Raw genomic sequence first — 21,470 nt, 5'->3', positions numbered from 1 at the left:
AGCAAAGCCTAAATACTGAGGTATTATCATGTCATTTCAGGTTCAGTCTGAAAGGACTAAATTAGAAGTCAGTGAGGCAGGAATTACCCAATTTGAGGGGTGTAAGCAGGTCATTCCAGAGGAAGGAATGCAATTTTCTCCTCCCTCACCTGAAAATACCTCAAGAAATGCTCCTCCACGAAGGACAGACCTTATCCCACACAGTGTCTGCTCCCCTCTGCTCCAATCCCTTTCACACAATCTTAACGTCAGCTCCTCAACACAGGCACAGCTTTGCCCTTGCTGGATCTCCCAAAGTTTGCTCATTTCTGAAACAAAGAAGTTTGCCTAGAAAAAACACAAGAGTTCTGTTGTGAATAACTGAACATTACTGACAGTCTGAGTCAAGTTCTATTGTGAAAAGCAGGTTCAATGCTTAAAGAAACCTGGTAGTAAGTCCTTTTGTGGTAGGAAGAACCTCCATGTCGCCTAACCACCCCCAAAATAACAACTCTTAGGTCATCTATATGAGACTGATAATTCTTCTAAAGACAGGGAAACTGGTGCAGGAGCTTCTTCCAAAACACTGACATCCCTCCCTGCCTGCACAATCACTCTGGAGAAGCCAGTCCTTAATCTTTACCCAAGCAGAATTATGGGCTTGGAGGACCGGACTAAGGGTAAAAAGGTAACCAGGAATGCATGACAGGAAACAGGGCAAGGCCAGGTGACAGGGCCCAGTTCCTGTGAAACCAGAACCAGAACCCTCCAGTTTGTTTTACCCTCACAGTGGGTGTAATTTCCAACAGTCTAAAAATCACCAATGGCACATGGCCAGAGGGCAGGGCCAGGCTGGTTAAGCAAAAGCTAGCAATGAGCCCAAGTGGCTTCCGATTTAGAATACAAGCAGGAGGAGGCAGGGGGTAGAGAGCCTCCTACAGAAGTCTTATAAAGTAGCTGCCCTTTTTGGGTCAGATCCAGTTTGCCAATAGGAAACCTCCTACCCTCCATGGGCCTCGTCATTTGCTCCAAAGACCATCTCAGCAGCTGATCTTTTTAGGAGGTCATGTGACTGAAATTCAACTGATAGAAGCTTACCAGTTTTGAAAACATCCTTTCTCTGTGGAGTCACCAAATCACAAAGCAGAAACCTCCCAGTGCCTCCATTTCCTCCCTCCCTACTCCTCGATCTGAGTTGTAAGACTTGTCCCCAAACCATCCAGCCAAGCTGGACGGTGAGGCTGTAGGAAGACTGTTCCACACAGCTCAACATGCCTCAGAGAGAATAATATCTTCAGTCCTTCACTCGCTCACTCACTCATTCAACCAGTTCCTTGAGGCCCACTATGCTACAAGCACTGGGCTGCACAGATGCCTTGCAGGATTCTTACTGGACACCAGTCTAGCAATTGCCCAAGAATCTCCTTAAAGTGGATCCTGCGATTCAGAACTTCCAGCAGTTAAGTAACTGCTTTTTGTGCTTATGTTATCAGAATGGGTTAGCTAAATAGTTTAATCCCATAAATATGATTGTCAGTTGGAAAACAAGTGACTTAAGAGACTTGATTTCTACTCATTAAAGCAGGTCCTCTTAGATCTCTACCAGCTCCCGTATACATGTGGTTCTAAAAGTAAACAAATCTAATGACTTCAGAAAAATATTTTTAATGTAATTGATTCAAAGGTAAGCCCTTCCCTCTTGGGTCCAAGTCAACAGGCTTTTACGTATTGCTTTCACAGGGATGAAGACAGAATTCAATAAACCACTAAGCCACCATACTAACTATGCTCTAACCAAACTGGCCAATCTTATGCTTTAACACCTCAAGCTATTTATCAAGACATCAGGACATTTTTTCCCCCTTTGAATTCAACACAAAATTCAACATTGTCTTATTTAGAGGAGTATCAGGGCCTACAAGGGCCAGGGGACAGGGCAGTAACTGTGAGTGACATAGTGTCTTCCCTGGCCCTATCCTCTCACCTCTTAACTATTGGTGCCCTTAGCTCCAGGCTGCAGCTTTTGCTCATCTTTCCCTCCTTGGAAAATTCATGTCTAAGAGATGGTGAGTGAAGAAATGAGAAATGGGATTTGAAGCCGAATACCTGAATTTGAGTCCTAATTCTACTCTCTCATTATGCTTCAGTGTCCATGTAGAAGGAGAAAAATAATGCATAGCATACACGATTGTATTAGCTAAGCTGCTGTATATAATGGCCCTTGTAAATGGCAGAGTGATTTTTAAAGAATGCTGTGGCTACTGTTTTATGTAATCATCATTTCTGTCCACTCCTCCCTCTCCTCAAGCTTACACTCAGGTTCCCATGGAGACCACTGCCGCACACTTCTGTCCAGTGTCTGTCAAGACTGCAGTAGGAAAGGGAGAACCAAGATATGACTAGCCCTCCCCCAGGCATCTCAAGGGTGTCAAATCTAGAGAGTCCCCACTCCCACCTTTGCCTCTATTTTACAAGTACCTTTTTCTCTAAATAGGAATCCTCAACCTATAGAACTTTTCCTTTTTGATGTACCTCTGGCACTTCAAATTCAACTCCAATAAACAAATTCACCTCCCACGTCTAGAAGAGTTGTTCTCCTTTCCAGTCACCCTCATTTTTGTCATGATGAATAGTCTTCCAGCTTCTCAGGAGAGACAGACACCTTGGCATTATCAGTAACTTGTTACCCTTGCTTCTTTATCCTCCTCCTGCCTAACAGACTGTCGACTGTCGGAGAGGTGGTTTCTTTCATTAAATGTCCCTCAGATTGGTCTTTTCCCTTAAAATGCACTGCCTGCTCCAGATACCTTATTATCTCAAAGCTGGATTGCTACTGTAGCTTCCTAACTGGTTTCTGTAACCTTATTTTTTGCTTCATTCATTTCATGCATTCAAACCATAAAACCTTCCCTGATCACTGCTTTTATCACCACTATCCATCACCTAGTTCCCCAAGGTAAAATATTTGTGTCTAGTTTCATCCTATGCACTACCTTCATATCAGAATCTATTTCCTGCTTTTTTAAGTGGCTTTTTTTTTCTGAATCAGAAAAGATAATTTCTGTTAAAGTATGTCATTTTTAAAACATATACACTAGTTATGGCTATATTTCTGTTCAAACAGGCTCATATGCTATATATTTTTTCATGTCTATATTGTAGCCATATTTCTGAATCTACAATTAATAGATCTACTACTTCATTTATCATTGTATGGCTATACCACAATTTATTTCACCAATCCCTACCAATGTCCACTCTGACTGCTTTATAGACTCTGCAGTAACAAATATCCTCATACAAATATCTCTGTGCACTTGCCCTTGGGATAAATACCGAAAAGTCAAATTGCTGGTTTAAAAGCTTGTGCACTTTAAATCTGATACATACTGCCAAACTAAACTGCAGACAGTGTATTAACTTCTATTCCCAGTAACAGAGTATGAATTCCCATTTCAAGCCTTCACCCGCAATATTTTCATCTTTTTAATATTTCTCAACCTAACAGTTGAAAAATTATATCTCATTTCTGTTTGTGTCTTGTGGATTACAAGTAAAAGCCTTTTTCTATGTGCTTCACTGGTCATTTGTATTTATTCTTGTATGACTTTGGCCCATTTTCTTTTTGTATTTTTGCTTTTTCTTACTGACTTTTTAAGAGCTTTGTGCACATTAGAGACATGCTGAAAATTTTTTTTAACCAGTTTGTCATCCACTTTTTACTTTGGCTATGGTGCTGCTGTGGTGGGTTTTTGTTTTGTTTTTTAAGCTAAACTATCACACTTTTCCCTTTACAGTATTTATCATCTAGAATTGATTTTGCTAGAAGATGATAGTTTTTTGGGGTATTTTTAAGTATTTTGACATTGCCTAGAACAACATCTTACCTTCCCTCACAGATCCTTCAAAGCAAAAGCATTCCTGGGATAAGAAGAAAATGCTATTTAAAATAAGAAATGCTAGCCAGAGACGGGTAAGATTCCTCAAGGGAGGAACAACCTAAGACAGGCACAGTCGCAGGGGGGCCATCAGGTGAGAAATTTGGGATCAACAGAGGTGACTTAGAACCTCACCCCCCCTGTTTTGAGAGAAATCTTTTGCATCTGTGGATGTTTTGTTGCCCTTGTCTAGCTTGGATTAATACTTAGCCTATAGGCACACACCTGATCATCTACATTTGCCTTCTTACAGCACTAAACTATGTTTTCTACCTTTATCTTGCATCTACCTACCACTTCAGCATTTTATTAAAAATAATAATAATAAGGGAGAAATGTGGGATTCACATATAAATCAAGTATAAAAACCAAACGAATATTCATATTTGACCTGATTGTTTATAGTTCATAATGCGTGATCAAAACTGAAAGTTTCTGTGATGACTGCCCTTGTACTGTTCACCATGTAAGAACTTGTTCATTGTGTTTCAGAAGATCGGAGACTGACGAGAATTAGGCTTGGGGTGGATTAATGATTGTGCATTGAGTCCCCTGTACAGAATTTTATTGTTGTTAACTGTTAACAACTATTTGATCAATAAATATGAGAGATGCCCTCTCAAAAAAAAAAAAATAAGAAATGCTTTCAAAGGTGGGAGATAATGTAAAAGAACACATCAGAGGTTCTACAAATCCTTTGCGTGGCTAAAGAAGTAGAAGGGCTTTTTCCTCAGCAGAGCCCATGTATGGACTCTGGACACACAGCCGTGAGTTTGGGAGGGAGTTAGAGTTCAGTTGCTTTGCATAATCGACTAAGAAGTATTCGGGGTGCTCAGTAGCAATAAAGTAAGGTAGGTTTGCAGAGGAGAGAAAGGTAAGATTATAACAGACCAAAGCCATGTACAGAGTGATATGAAAAGTGATATATCCCTAAAGGAGAGGTGGGCAAAAGTACTTTAAGGAACAGAGAGAGCCAGTATTACAATTCAAGTTGCTTGCTTTGCTGCAATGTAAAATACTCTCCATTACCCAAACCTTTATAAAATCTGCTACACAAGAATAGGCTTTAAGCTGGGAGATATTTCTATATCTGGGTCAGTTTGGATATAAACAGCATGCTTGAGACAGTAAGACTGTCTATAAACTAGTAGAAGCAAGAGCTCATAATTTGAGTGACCATAAATATAGGAACTCCCACAAATCTGAAAAAATCTGGGTGAAGGAATCAGACTTTCTACAAGTTGTAAAATGACACTTTAAGCCAAAGTTTTAAAGGAAAGCATGGCTCCAGCTAGGGTTACACCAGAATACCCAATCCTCAGAACTTTTTAAAAGGAACCAAACTGCATGAAGTTGTTTATAGAAGCAGACAGCAGAGGAGGTTGCTAATTACTCTGCTTGTGCAAGAAAGAAGCTGAGGATCATCCCATCTCTACTCCACATGCACCACCCATCTACATCCTAAACATCTTACATTACACTCAGAACCTATGAAATTCATGGTGGGGAACAGTGGAAGATAGTGATGCAGAAGTTTACAAATGACCTTAAATGGTGGTGTTCCTTAGTCAAGAAACAAAGGAGGAAAAGGAATAGGAAGAAGGGGAATAGTGGGAAGAGAATGGGATGATGAAAGATGTAATTTAGCTTGGGACATGCTGAGTTTAAAATTCCTAAGAGCCATACAGGTTAGGATATCAATACTGTTTGGCCATCATGAGTCAGGAACTCAGAAGACAGACTGAGGTTAGAGATACAGATTTGAGAGTTTTTGACCTATCAGTGGTAGCTACGACCATAAGTACAGATGATATCATCCAGGAATTGTATATGAAGGGAGGACAGATGGGGGGCTAAGGACAGAATCTTAGGAAATGTCTTCCTACAGGGAGCCTCTTAGCCAAAGATGAGCTCATCAGGGAAATGAGCCTTCTGCAGTTACAGACAACCTGATACTTAAAAATACCTACAGATGGACCAAATAACTGACTGGGCTCTAAGATCTCTAAATGCCCATCTCAAGCCCTCTTTCTACCTTCCTGTAAGTGAGCTCACTCCCTAATCTTCAATTAAAACCATGGACTTTCAGAGGAAGTAACAGAAATGGACAAGTGCCGTAGGCCAAAGCCCCTGTGGTGGAGCTTGTGGGCAGAGGACGCTACTTGTTGGATGTTCAAAGAATATTTTATCTAAGGGCAGGGTCAAAGTTGAGCCTTTCCATCTAGTTTGTTATATGAGTAGCTCAGCCAATTGAGTTAAGATGGGCCAAACAAAGATTTCCCTCAAACTACAGTAAAGACACATACACTAAGATCTCAAAGAGACCTAGCAATTTCTTAATCAGGAGTCATAGTCAGAGATTTCTGTCTTCTCCAAGTGGTCTTTTCCTGGCTGTCCTGGTTGGGAATGGCATACAGAGGAAGTGATTAGCTGCTTCTTTGATTACTAGCTGTGCCAGCTGGAGTTCTGGCACTTAGTCACCCACCCTGCCAGATTTAAATGGCTCTCCACCTATAAGATTGCCCTGCCCATGGAGTATGGGTTTATCTACACTAAAGGGTTGAAGAGACTTATTATAGTCAGGACTATAAAAGAAGTATTTCATATGGAAAGTAGCAATTTTACAGTGCCACACCGATTCCATAAGAATGAGCTCCATCCCACTTGGCACTGATCCCCCATATGTAGTCAAATTCCTGAACTAGCAGTAAAACCTGAGACTGATGTTGAGATGAACAGTCCCAGACGGGAGGGAAGGGGTCCTCGGGAATGCTAGAGAAATCCTGGAAGAGGTCAAACCTGGAACAGGAAGCCTCAGAGAAGCCCTTCTTCCTTGGATCTAGAAGCTGATGTTGTCTGTGGCCATGATGGCATCACCCCATCCACCACTTCCTGTTTCAACTGGATGAATGGGGAAGAGCATCAAAACATGAGAAAAAGAAGGTAGAATTCATACTTCCTCCCCACCTTAGGGCCCCATTCCAGATGACAGTGGGCTTTATGCAGACACATGGTGAGTATCAAATACATGGTGTGATTCCAGCTGAGAGACTGGTAAATAGTAGGTGCTCAGTGGGCATTTGTTAAATGAAAAGCACCATGAGTGATTTCCTTCCCACAAACAACTTTTTTACTATCACATTACCTTCACCTGGAATTCATTCATTTGACATCCATTTCTTTAAAGCCACATACTTTCCAATATTATACTCCACCAAATACCATATTCAGTGAGATCTCAACAAATAGTCCTTCAGGAAAAAAAAAAAACTGGTTCTCTAGTTAAATAAGGTTGGAAAACATTATACTCTCTATCTTCCTTCTGGAATTTTATAAATGCATATGAAAAAGCTCTTTTTGAGGCATAGGCAGTTGGACAGCCAGCATGAAATTCAGGACAAGGGTTTGACTACGCTAAAGGCCTTGTTCCAGAGGCACAGCTGTACAGGCCAGCATGACATCCAATTAGCCCAAGAGTATACAGTTGAGGGGGGTCAACACTGGGAGCTCTGTGCATGGGCAGGACTCTACCTACTGACGCCTAGATGCAAGAAAAGGCTCTAGTATCTCAGAAGGCATGTAGCGCAAAAGAGGCTGGAAAGCAAAAGTCACAGCCTATGGTGAGGGGTTGATAGCAGGGTTGCAGTCCTAGACAAGGCTAGTGGGTCCCAGCAGGATAACTACACAAAACTTTATTCTCTGAAGGAAAAGCCAAAATAAAGGTAAAATGGAGGACAGGCAGGGACTGGTGGACAGAGCTGTCACTCAGGCCACTTCTTCACATGCCCAGGAGTCCCTCCCTGCTGAGGGTGCTGGCTCCAAAATCCTTGTGATCTGCAGGTTCAACTATGTCACTAATCTGGTGTATGGGATTTTGGTGGTTAGGGAGAAAGAAGGGGTATGTTACATCCAGAAACTTCCACAGAGTTGGCTGATTCCAGTAAGGAAGGAGGTCCAGACCCAGTCAAACTTTAGGTGAGAGGTGGAGACCATTTCTAGGACAGCCCTATAGGGAAATGTGCCAGAAGAAATAAGTAAGAACCCCAGAGGCCTGAATGAAGCCAAAGTCTGATCCAAAAGAAAATGCTCTGGACTTAGGGTAGGACTGTGGACAGAGTAGAAGTTGAAGCTTGAGGGTGAAGGGCACCCATGAACCCAACAGTGAGGAGCTGGAAAAGACACTGTGATTTGAGTTGCTCTGATAGAGACTCCCTGGAGGAGGAAAAGATGTGAAAATTCAAATCACAAAAGCAATTTGAGAGTACTGGTAATTCAAAGATGATGAAAAATCAACTAGGAAGGTTCTCTTCAGAGATTAAGGCCAAAAAAGTTGTAGATCTAAACCACAGGTTCTATGCTGGCAGCCTCTGGACTATTTTGGCTCCACAGAGTGAGTAGACAAGAGGGAAATGCCCCACACCTTTGCACGGACACCCCAAGTGCTTTGTCACTGCTTTTGACATGGCTTATTTTGCTTTCCGGTAAAACCTACCTCAGCACAGCTCATTGGGAAATCAAGACCAGAAGTTGTCTGTGACCAGCAGCAACTGAGGAAGTACCCTGCTCATGTTGTCATTGGTGGCCTCTTTTGCACCACCATTGTACATCATTTCTCAGAAGCTATCTCCTGCTTCCTAAGATCTGTGACAGTCTTGTCTGAGGACATCACAGCAAACCGCAGACTCAAAGGTCCCATACTCCTTGACATTCTGCCTGTCAGCTGCTTTCCACACAACAATGTGCCATATACACATCACACTGGTGGAAAAATCTCTACCCAACACCCCTCCTTGGGAATCAAGAACCTCCAATTCCCACCACCCTCAGCTGTTTGTCTTTTCTCACACAAAAACATGAAGGAAACAAAATGTTTCATTAGGGACCCAACTTCTCTTTTCAAATTCATCTCAAATTCAGTGGTGACTTCTTCCTGTCCTTATGACTGCAGACACACTGCCCTCTTTTCTCTGCCCCTGTAGTCTAGTTCTCAGAAATCAATCTTAAAAATTCATTCATGCTTCCACTTCATGACCAAGATGCTCACAGTCAAACCCGTTCTTGGTGTCTCTTCATTTTTAACAGGGTCTCAAAAACTTAAATCAAGGGAAAAAATTTTCACTTGTGGGTTTCAACCAACAGCAAGTAACTGAAGCAAGTCTTTAAGGGGTAGGAGACTTTTTTTTTTGGTATCATTAATATACAATTACATGAGCAACATTATGGTTACTAGACTCCCCCCATTTATCAAGTCACCACCACAAACCCCATTACAGTCACTGTCCATCAGCATAGTAAGATGCTATAGAATCATTACTTGTCTTCTCTGTGTTATACTGCCTTCCCTGTGCACCCCACTATATTATGTGTGCAAATCGTAATGCCCCTTAATTCCCATATCAGTTCCTTCCCACCCACCCTCCCCAGTCCCCTTCCCTTTGGTAACTGTTAGGCCATTCTTGGGTTCTGTGAGTCTGCTGCTGTTTTGTTTCTTCAGTTTTTTCTTTGTTCTTATACTGACAGGAGATATTCATAGTGCCCCTGGAATTGCACCACTTAACAGACTAGGCCTGTCTCTTCTATTCCATGACCTGACACCCTCAAGCTGGCTCCTCTGCCAGCCCAAAAGTCAGGCTCCCCTGATCTGGGCCAGCAACCACTGCCATCTGGTCTCCCTTAGGAAGGCAAGAGACACCTCTTGTTTACTCAATAATAATTCACTGTAATAGTCATATAGCAGGTGCCAACAGCTCCAGAACATACAACAAGGGCACACCACACCCTCCCTGCCCCCAGCCTGGCTTACTCCTTAAGACACATCAACAGATTTTATATGGATGATAGAAGACGGCCTCTTAAGCAGAAAACCAGAGTTACCAGTGGTGTTTTGACACTTGAGGAAAATGCTGCAATGAAGACCTAGAGGTAAAGAACAAAGGCTTTTTTAAATCCTCCCCTACAGCCAATTGGTATCTTTCCCACTTATGTTGTTGCAGCATCCCTATATATAGAACTTAGTATTCTATAAACAGATAAACAGGATACCCTGGCTAAACATGTCTCAAACATGGTATCTCCTTATCTTTTCTTCCTTCACCTTCCTTTCCTAAATCTTGTGATAGACAGAAATGCTTTATGAAAATATCATGGGCTTTGGAATTGGACAGACCTGAGAAGAAATAAATCCTAGCTCAGCTGTCTATTAGGTGTCTGACCTTGGACAAATTATGTAACTTCTTTGACTTTCAGCTTGCCTGTGTGCAAAAATGGAGATGATACTTCACTGGTTTGCATTATAATTAAATAAGAAAGTATACAAAAAACCTCCAATAACATGCCTGGCTTTCCAGGGATGAGTTTCTTCTTTCCCATCTAGTTCAACATGCACCTGGAGACCTCGTTATTCTCTTGACTGTCCAAGGCCAAGATGTAGAAACCTTCCCTAAACCCCATCAAAGTTCCCATCCCTTAGAAGAGCTGATCTAATCACCCTGCTAGATGGAAAGCAATTCTGATTAAATGAATTCAAGTAAAATGTGGATGACATTACTGGGTTCCTATTCTACATTTACAAAAGGAGCCTGGAAATTCAAATGAAAGGAAGGACATCTAATGGTGAGGCTGTCCTAGAGGAGGGGACTGGCATGTTGGCCTCTTCCCTTGCAAGCACAGCCTGTATCACTGTGTGCTGAAAATGAGTGCTACAGGACAGCAACTCAGATTGCTGAATATCACAACTCAAATCAACAGGTCCAGAAAAGAACTTGGGAGACTTGGCTACCCCTTCTGCTGTGGCTCCACTTCCGAATCGCACCTTGCTTCTCCAAAGGATCTTTTTTTTTTAGTAGTTCATTTATTTAATTAATTCAACAAATATTTATTACATTAATACAATGTGTTGGGCACTGTTCTAGGTCATGGGGATATAGCAGTGAAGAAGGCAGTTATAGACTGTTTTCACTGTGCATATACTCAAGTAGACAGAAGACAGAAAATAGGTAATAACACAATGAATAATCTTCACCTAGTGGACATAGAATTCTGCATCCAAAATTAGAGAATAAACATTTTAATCAAACACAGGATTTTTATAAAACATTACCCTGTACTAGATTAAACACTGAACAGATTTCAAACAAACAGGTATAATACAGGCCATGATCTTGGTCTATAGGAAGTTAGAATATATAAAAAAAAAACTTTAAAATCTTTGCAAATTTAGACATTAAAAAAGCACTACTAAACAAGTCAAGGACCAAAGATTAAAATACTTAAAAATGGAATGACAGGAGCTAGAAGGTATTATGCTCAGTGAAATAAGTCAGGCAGAGAAAGACAAATACCAAATGATTTCCCTCATTTGTAGAGTATAACAATGAAGCAAAACTGAAGGAATAAAATAGCAGCAGACTCACAGAGTCCAAGAAGGGACTAGTGGTTACCAAAGGGGAGGGGTGGGGAGGAAGGGAGGGAGAAGGGGATTGAGAAGTATTACGATTAGTTCACATGGTATTAGGGGTGGTCATGGCGAAGACAGTGTAGCACAGAGAAGACAAGTAGTGACTCTAGCATCTTACTATACTGATGGACAGTGACTGCAACAGGGTACGGGTGGTAACATGGGTGAATGTAGCAACCACATTGTTTTTCTTGTAAAACCTTCATAGGAATGTATATCAACGATACCTTAATAAAATAAATAAAAAGTTTCCAATAAAAAAAGAAACTGAATGACAATGAAAACACTACTTATTGAAATATAATATCCAGCAAAAGTAGTACTTCAAAGAAAAGCTATTGGTTTAAAATTTTATATTATAAAGTAAAAAGAATAGAAATTATATGAGTTAAGTACCTATTTCAGGAAGCCAGAAAGAGAGTAGAATAAATCCTAAGATGATAGAAGGAAAAAGGTAATGATACCTATTATCAGCGGTCTTTTGGTTTAATGTCCTTTCCTGCCTTTCGACTTCTCATTTTTCCAAAGGATCTTAACAAGGCCCCGATTTACAGGAGGCAGAAGTAGGCTTACATCTTGACTTCTTAGTGATCCAGAAAGGAGGGCCACAGGCAAATGTCTGAGCTTTACAACATACAGGATCACAGAAGCAGACATGGTTAACAACAGCCTAAGTGTAATCACTTGGCACAATGTGCTATGCTGACTACAAATCACTATTCAGCATAGGGATTCTCATTCTGAGGAATTCTCTAGGAGTATGCATGTTCTACTTGACTTTCTTGGCAAGTCCCAAGGAGCCTGGGGCACTAACCCAGGTTGAGTCTCAGGAGCCAGGCACTCCTGTTAGGTGAAAGGGGCTGGCTGGCAGCTTCAACAGGTGGAGTAAAGAAGAAATGAAGGTGAAGTCCAAGGTGAGGGAGGGGCTGGTCCAGGCAGGATTATCCCATAGCATATGCTTACGGAAATGGCCAAGCAGAGACAGTAACAAATGTTTTAAATTATATGTATCCAAGTGTCACCATGGAAAAAAAGCAGAATTTTGCTGGATTTCCTTATACTTTATGTTTAATACTGTTTTTGAACTACATACTGAGAGCTGAAAGTATGAGGGACATCATAATCTTTTTATTGCTTAGGAACTCTGAAGTTCTTAATCTGGTCTTTTCCTTCAGCAAGAAGCAAGGAAAATCAGGTTTACAAAGCTTCAAGGTCAATATTCATTTCTTCATTCAATAAACATATCTTGAAGAGCTATTAAGTGCCATGTCTTGGCTTGGTCCTGGGATACAGCAGCAAACAAAACAGGTATGGTTTGAGTTCATAGGGCCCACAGTCTAGTGAGAACAGTTGAGAAAAAGAGCAGGAGCCAAAGCAAAAAGCCTGTTTTGGAAAATAGACAAGATTCCACAGCCAGTAATGGGACGCAGAGGAAGGAAACCTCTTCTGGGATGCTGCAGAAGAGAACATGGTTAGACAAGTAGCTGCTCAGAGAGATGAATGAACTGGGTCAGATAATGCACATTTCCCCCTACTCTTCTGACAGGAGAGAGCCACTGGGGTGGTTCAGTTCATTAAGAACAGATGACCAAGGCCTTTACAGCCAATGCTGCCATGAAGCTGCTCCTTCTCTGCTTCAAGGACTGGGGTATGTCACAAGTGAGATATGTGCGAGATCCTAAAAGCTCCAAAGAAAAACAAGACTTGAGTTGTCTAGTAGACAGGAATTCTAGGAAGTATAGCAGGCCAATTGCCAGAAGTTAGGTGATCCTCCCACCATAGGTCACCAACATTTCTCTGATATAATATGGAATGAAAAACAAAAGGCTGATTTTACCTGGAGGGGTGGGACTAGGAGGAGATCTGCTGAAATGATCAGGCTACAGCCAGAAGTCTTCTGAGAGGAGTTTCACTTCAGGGTGTGCGGTAGGCAAGAATGGTGAAAAGCTGTGGCCTGCTGTGTTGGGAAAGGGACCATCCAGCAGCTCAGCCCCAGCACCACCACAAAGCAGATGGCCTTAGTGAAGGTGGGGAAGGACAACAGCCAACAGGAGGATCTTCAGAGTAAGTGCCCAGCCAGCAGAGCAGTGACCTAGAGAGATCATCAAATATTTGACCTCTCTGGGCCTCAGTTTCCTTATCTGAAAATGGAGATGATAAAGAGAGTATGTATGGGTTTCCCAGGGCTGCCGAAACAAATACTACAAACTGGGTGGCTTTAAACAACATAAATTTATTCTCTTAGAGTCCAAAGTCAAGATGTTAGCAGGGCCATGTTCCCTCTGAAGGCTCTAGGGAAGAATCATTTCTTGCCTCTTGCAGCTTCTGGTGGTTGCCAGTAATGCCTGTCATTCCTTGGTTTGTAGCAGCATTTCTCCAATCTCTGCTTCCATCTTCACATGGCTGCCCTCCCTGCATGTGTGTGTCTCCCTTTCTTCAAACGAACACCAGTCGTTGGATTAAGGCCCACCCTAATCCAATATGATTTAATCTTGATTACATCTATAAAGACTATGTCCAAATAACAACTATGGACATAAGTTCTAGGGGAGATACTATTCAATCCAGTACAGAGCACCTACCTGATGAAGAGTTTATATATGTGTAAGGTGCTTAGAAGAGTTCCTGGCACATAATATAGGCCCATGGAAGAGTTAGCTACCCTTCTTTATCATCTCTGGCAGACAGTAGCTACCATGGGATACGTGAATGCCCTGTTATTAGGAATCATCCTCCCTCCATTTTGAGTCAGAAGCAAAAGACTAGATGGGACTTGACTTCCAATAAGGGCTGATGAGGGCAGAGCTAGAACACAATGGGTTTATTACCATTCAATATCTCCTATCAATACCTGATCAATACCCCCAAGCTGGAGTGAGGAAATACCTGCTATAGTCACTTCCTTTGTTTCTTGAAACAGAAACAAAGCTTATCATTCCAAACTAAGAATGACCCCTTCAAAGCTATCCCCAAATTAGGATCCACTTAGGAGGAACTGCTAGAGCCAGCAGAGAAGCTGCACCAGTGTGTTCAGCAGTATTAGCACTCAGATCTGAGCTGTAGTTCTGATCCCAAAGTGCTTTACATAGCATATTCATCCCACAGCTTAGCAACTGAATGACTACTGACTGACTCCAAACATTAAATTCATTCTCTGAAATGGAGATCTGCCATCTCTAGGATATTCTACTTCTAATTTAGGGGAAGGAAGAATAGATTAAAAGCTGCTGCTCCCATTTCTTCTTTCTCAAAAAATGGGTTTGAGATACCATCCAACTGAAAAGAAATTAGAGCCAGATCTCAACTGCTATCTTCATATAAAAACAAATTCCAGATGGATTAAAGACTTAAATATTAAAATTTAAAGATTTAAAAATATACATACACAGTACTCAAAGAGAATGAGTAACTATTTTTATACTTTTGAGAGAGGGAAGTATGCCTTTTCTAAACATTGAGCAGAAAAAACTAAGAGAAAAGATTACTCTGTCTAAAAATGTTTTCTAGGCAAAAAAATTGCATTAACAGTTGAAAGATAAATGACAAACTGGGAACAACAATTCTGCATCATAAAAGTCAACAACACTTAAGCTCTTACAAATTATTAAGAAAATATTACAGGGAAAATGTCCAAAGGACATAAGTGATTCAAAGCAACAATATAAATGTTGAAAATACATTTGAGAAGATGTTCAATCTTTAATATTTGAAGAAATGTAAAATAAATCATACTTATTGACTGCCATGTCTAGTTACTACTCAAAGCATTTTACTTGGATTAATTGATCTATGCCTCATGAAATCGGTGTTATCACTATTCCTACTTTACTGAGGGACAGTACTTAAATGACTTACTCAAGGTTACAAGGTAAATGGCTGAATTGGAATTCAGGCCCCAACAGGCCGGTCCCAGAGTCACAGTCTCAACTGCCATGTTATAATGGCAAGAACACTTTTCACCTATCAGACGGGGAAAATAAAAACACACAACCCAGCATTACTGATGATGTGGAGAAATATGCAGTCTTATTTGGTGTTGGTAGAAGTCAACATTCTTAAGAGTAGTTTGGCTCCAAAAATCAGCGTTTTAAGTGTGCATATCCTTCAACTCAATCACTCCATTTCTTGGAATTTATCCTAAGGAGGGAAGAAGACAAATGTGCAAAGATTATATATAAGATGCTTAGCACAGAATGTACATAATAACAAAAATATTGCAAATAACCCAATGGGTATACCAAAAGTCCAATACATTCATTCATTCAACAAACATTTACTGAGCACCAACTGTGTACCAGGAAGTAATCTCAGTAGCAAATACAGACAAATGGACAATAAAGAAAAAAATCCCTATCTCATGGAACTTACATTCTAATGGAGGGTATTAGGCAATAAGAAAAACTTGCAGTCTATCAAGTGGTGCTAAATGCTACAGAGAAAAATAAAGGAGAGAAAAGAGTGAGGAAAGGAAGGGGGTTTGCTACAATTATAAGTATAAGTAAGGGAATCAGGGGAGGTCCCATTGACAACAGATGAGATAGATTTTATTAGAGAATATTTTAGAGACTAAAATGCATTCTTGTATATCTAACACACAGAACTATACTTCAGCTATTCTGTATTTATTGACATGAAAAGATGTCTATAACATACAAATGAAAAAAGATTCTCACCACACACACATACAAATAGGTAACCGTGAGACAGATGTGTTACTCATATTGTAATAATTTAATAATATATATGTATATCAAATCATCATATAAACTTTACACAATGGTACATGTCAATTACATCTCAATAAACCTGGGAAAAAAGGTGAAAAAAAGATTGCAAAACAGCATTAAGGAAGAAAACCAGTTTTAAGGTAGATTCCATTGATAGGAAATTACATGTGTATACATGCTTATGCTTTAAATGGGAGAGAGGAACAACACAGAGATTAACAACAAGCAAGGGTCCAGGGTGGGTGCGAGAGAAGTGGTTCAAGAAGCATTTGTTCTGCCACCCACTCACTCATCCTCCTCTCCACACCTACACTTTGTCCCAGAAGGGATTTAAGGACAGACAGCAAATCCATATATCCCCACAAGTTCTTTAACTCTCCCCAGGCCCCCTCACCCTTTTCCCTTCTTTTCCCACTGACTAAGGCCCGTGATAAGGTGAAAGGGATAAAAGTTTAAGTAAGCTGAGAGGGCAAAAGAAGGATGGAAACTCCTACAGAGCTAGATGGGAAACATTCTAGGAGGCACACATCTTCCCTGCAAATCTCTTGAAGCAAGGCTATCTGCTTCAGATTCCCTATTTCATCTCCTACAAACCCCAAATGCCTTTCAGGGTAGCCGGGAGCAACACTGACTCATTCACAGGGAGGTGACAAGACCCAGCAGGCTAGAGCTCTGCCCTGGCACATGGGTGCTTGCATTGTCCTATGAGCAGAAAATGACACAGAGCCATGCCCTTTTTGCCTCCTACTTTATCCCTGCCTCCACACCTGAATCCAGCAAATTATCCTGGCTAAGTCAGACTCTTGCCCACCCCTGTACCGCCTTCCTAAGACCACCCTAGAGAGTCACAGACTTCCCTACTAAGATTTTCAAGACTAGGTCCTTACCAAGAAAGTTGTCCAAGGTGACCAGACATGCTAGTTTGAATGGAAGATTTTCAGTCTTGGGTGAAATTTTGAGTAATGTGGTAGACAGGGTCCAGATAAATTTGCTCTCAAATACGTAGGACAGATTGCACTTCTCACCTAAGCATAAAGCCACAAACAAGAAATTGAAGACTTTCCAAAGGTGGGACCCATGTTGCTTTTCCCTATTTCTTTAGCCTGAAGGTGGAGTAGAGGGCAGGAGTACAGGTAGGGGACCTAGGGAAAGATTTTACTGTTTCAAAATATTTTTTACAAGCTCTCTGTCACCTCTTGGGTATCAACATATTCCAGGCCCTGTGTAAGTACATGCTTTCATTTACTCTCACCAAAAATGACGAATCACTTTCATCAAACAGTCCTACTATGTGCTACTAAATTTAAGAAGTTTAAGGCACATACAGGTCCAGCTGCCCTGCTGACAGCTAAATACCTAAGTTTGACATTAGGAAGATGGTAAAACACTGAGATTCCCCTCAGGGTTGCAACACAAAGTCTCATTACATACTCTCAGGCCACAGGCCTTCAGGTCCCATTTCAGCTTCTCCTGTCTCCTGGGCTTTCAGAAGGGAACACCTCACACCCACTCAGTCACACACATGCACTGACACACACTCCAACATACTTAGTCTGCAAGTAGAAGAAATTCTTCACTAGTGAAGAAAACAAGAGTCAGAGAAAAACCAAAAGCAATCATCTCTTCAGCAGAGGAGCCTCTTTCTCACCACCTCTTGTCTTTCTTGAATATGTAGCTCTTGAGCAACTTCTATTACTCCCATCACTATAGGATATAATCATAAGACATGCTTCCTGCCTTCAAAAGTTTACTATTTGGGAAGGCAAATTCACAACACAGAAAACATGTTATTAAAAAGGAGGCTCCAAGATTTCTAGAGCATGGAACAGGAAGAAGAGAGATGCTAGTTAAGACAATGGGAGAGGTGGTAAAGTAAGATAGATGGTGGGGTATCCTGACATATACTACTATCTTTAGTTTCAAACACAATCTCCCCTTGTTTTGTTCCATCCTTAGCAGATATGTTTCAAGAAAAATCTCAAATATAAAAATCCAAGACATGAAGTTGGAGATCATTCATTAGACAAAAAGGATCACTCTGTTCTCTGTAAAGATTAAGGAGATAAATTTAAAACTGCCCCAACTCCTGTCCCCGTTACTGCGTGCATGTGTGTGATGTACACACACATGCGCACTTTATCCAACTTTTCAGAATCACATTTATCGGGGTGAAGTACTGTTTAAAAATTTATAAAAGGCAATATATTGACAAATAAATAGACAATGAAAATGTGGACTGGATATATATAGTGGAATATTACTCGGCCTTAAAAAGGAAATCCTGTCACGTGGTACAGCATTGATAAACCTCTGCCAAGTGAAAAAACATAGTAACAAGATGACAAAGACTGCATGACTCCACTTACATGTGATATCTAAAGTAGTCAAATTCATAGACATATAAAGCAGAATGGTGGTTAACTTGGAGTTAGGGGGAAGGGAAAATGAGTTGTTTAATGAGTGTAAGTTTCAGTTTTTGTGAGTAAGTTCTGCTGATCTTTAGTACACTGTGAATATATTTAACAACACTGAGCTGTACACTTAAAAATGGTGAAAATGGAAACTTTTGTTACATTTTTTTTTTGTCAAAAACATTGACAGCTTTTATTAAAATTCCTGCATTTCCATTACAAAATTAGCATGCCATTATTACACAGGAAATTCTGCAAATAATAGTGTTGAAAAATAAATATTCCAGTAACCATCAAAATTCAGTTATATTTATCATTTTGATGTATTATCTCCCATATATTTTTCCCCTTAGATAGTACTTTTTATTTACTCATGCTCATGTTCTATGTACATATGTTATTACACAGAACTTTATAACACTGAGGATTTATTTTTAAGTTAGAAATCTGGAAAGTATGATTATCTGGTCAAAAGTTGTGGTTATTTTTAAGTCTTTACTACCATCCGGGTTTTCATGTTGTTCCAGTTTTCACTCTTACCAGTAATATATGAAGTTACTAGATAAATTACACCCTATCAGTATTCATTCAAGAAATATGTATTTCACAGCTCCTATTTATCTAGCCCCTGGAGATGTAATACAATATCATAGTTTCAACTTTCCTCATGAAACCTACAGTCCAGTTTGGGGCCAGATATCAATCATGTAATTGTACAAATGTGAAACTGAAACCATGAATTATAAAGCAAAATATTAACATCTGTCTAAATCTCAGTGGTGGGTACATGGATGTAGGTGTATTGTTTCCTGTATCTTTTAATGTATTAAAAACATTTCAAAGTGAAATATTTTTGCTGTTTTAAAAAAAATAAATTATATTTATTAAGAATGTTGCCTTCAAAGCGTTTGAAGGAGGAATCTGATCTTGTCTGAGGTGTCAGAAAAGTGCCCCAGAGGAAGTGTTAATAATGCTGATTTTGTTATATTTTTTACCACGATTTTTTTTAAAAGGCAATATACACATGGGTTAAAAAAAAAATTTCAACAACACAAAAAGATGTTTTTAAAAAAATTTCCAGAGTATAACAAGTATATGGAGTCTTCCCCTTTTTCTTCCATACAAACACTAATACTAGCATGCTACAATGCTATTCTGCACCTCACTTTAGTATTCTCTTGATAGGTCTTGGAGATTTTTCCATGTGTGTGTGTGTGTGTCTTATTCTTTTTAATAGTCTAATAACATGGTAATATTAATCATAATTTACTCAACAAGTCCCTTATCAATATATTGTGAGATATATTTTTTAAGCAACACGTGTTAAAGGATTTGCATACCAATTCTGCATATTTTTCCCCTCAACAAAAATGTTCAGACTCACTCTTTATCCTCCGAGCAACTACGAATGGTGATTAATATTTGCTTTGGTTTGAATTTAATAGTGCTTCACCTTGGCTCATTTCTACTAGGTTACTGACTTTGTCACTGTCACAAGGAGTCACAACTCAAAGATATGATCAAGGAAACACATGAAATACCTATCATCCTCTGAATATTATGGTCACCCTTTACTCCATCCTTTTAATGGTTTGTCAATAGTATGTATGTTTTACTGTGCTTATCTCTGAGGAAATTATATATATATACACACACTTCCATTACCTAAGTAATTTTTTTAAAGCACCTCTTTCACTACAGTGTCTCTGGTCTGCTATATGGTTTCTTTCAGAGAGCACAGTGAGGCAGAATGAGTGAGAGCACTACAGACACATTGGGGTTTGAATCTCAGTTCTGCCATTTCCAAGTTAATCCACCTCTCAGAGCTTCTGGGTTGTCATCTATAAACTAAGGACAATATGTGTCATCTGTCTCTAACAGGTGAAATCACAACGCAGGGTGAAAAGTCCACCTACGGGGTCCCAAGTGCTGTCTCAGCTGAAGTGGCACTGCCTGGGGAAGTCAAAGAATTACTTAGAGAAGTGATACAGGGCAAGAAGGAATCTGACCAAACTGATGTGAGAACAGATGCTTCCGCCATAGGCAAAAACATACAGAAAGAGTAAGAGTTGTGCAGAGCCACAAAGCACTGGCACAAGTACTCACAAGAAGGTAAAAGGCAACTTAGCAAATAATTACTGAGTGCCTCTATGCACTAGACTCTGAAGATACAATCTGTGAGCAGTCTCTGCTCTCATGGATCTTATAATCTAGTAGGAGAGAAAGACAAACCAATAAAGTGGAAAATGGTCTAAAGGAAGCAAACAGGGTATAAAGATAGAGAATAATATGGAGTTGCTTTGTTTAATGTGGCCAGAAGAGACATTTAAAAGGAGATAATGCTTAACTGACACTTAAAGACAAGGGATGGTTAATGAGGTGAAGAGCAGGGTAAAGAATTTTCTAGGTAGAAGCTATAGCACTGCAAAAACCCTTAAGCCAGGGAGCTGAAGAAGAGGTCAAAGAACTGCAAGCAGGTAAGGGTGCCTGCAGGAGATGAGGAGGAGAGGAGCTTGGGATGAGATTTGAGAAACAGGCAAGGACCATATCTTGCTGGGCCTTGTAGACCCAATTTGGAGCAAATTGTGCAAGACTGTTTATTCCAACCTGAGATATGTGGACTTGATTGTATAGGTAATGGAATGCAACAGAGGATTTGAGAAGAAGGAAGAGAGGTTTGGGTTATTTTATAGGTAGACAATGGGATCTATATAGAGGATGGCTGCAATGGGGAGTGAGGACAGACTGGAGACCAAATGAAGATGGCCTATATTAGGGCAGAGTCAATGGCACAGTAAAGTGAGACACCCCAGAGACAAACACGAAGTGCAACTGGCAGCATTCAAGGTCTATGTTCTGGACTGCTTTCTAAGTCTAAAGTTGAAGCCCTTATAAATCCCAGAGGTACTGATCAGCCACAGGGGAGTCATTAAGGCCCTCTACTTCATCTGTGCTCCAT

General features: G+C 40.3%; 1 long non-coding RNA gene across 7 annotated transcripts in view; it reads right to left on the bottom strand.

Moving 5' to 3' along the window:
- LOC108390160 (uncharacterized) overlaps window positions 1-21,470 on the bottom strand; it is a 73,825-nt gene that overhangs the window by 31,686 nt on the left and 20,669 nt on the right. For 4 of the 7 annotated variants that reach the window (XR_005055907.2, XR_005055908.2, XR_005055904.2 and 1 more), the window contains 2 exons: window positions 16,988-17,125; window positions 13,211-15,510 (listed from right to left, as the gene is read on the bottom strand). This is a non-coding gene — a long non-coding RNA (uncharacterized lncRNA). Of the gene's footprint in view, window positions 1-85; window positions 328-11,770; window positions 12,828-13,210; window positions 15,511-16,987; window positions 17,126-21,470 lie in introns of those variants that run through there. The other 3 variants (XR_012120729.1, XR_001851443.3, XR_005055905.2) reach the window with 3 other exon arrangements.

The sequence above is a fragment of the Manis javanica genome, chromosome 1, assembly GCF_040802235.1.
Source record: "Manis javanica isolate MJ-LG chromosome 1, MJ_LKY, whole genome shotgun sequence".
NCBI lineage: Eukaryota > Metazoa > Chordata > Mammalia > Pholidota > Manidae > Manis > Manis javanica.
This window is presented reverse-complemented; position numbering and strand designations above follow the sequence as displayed.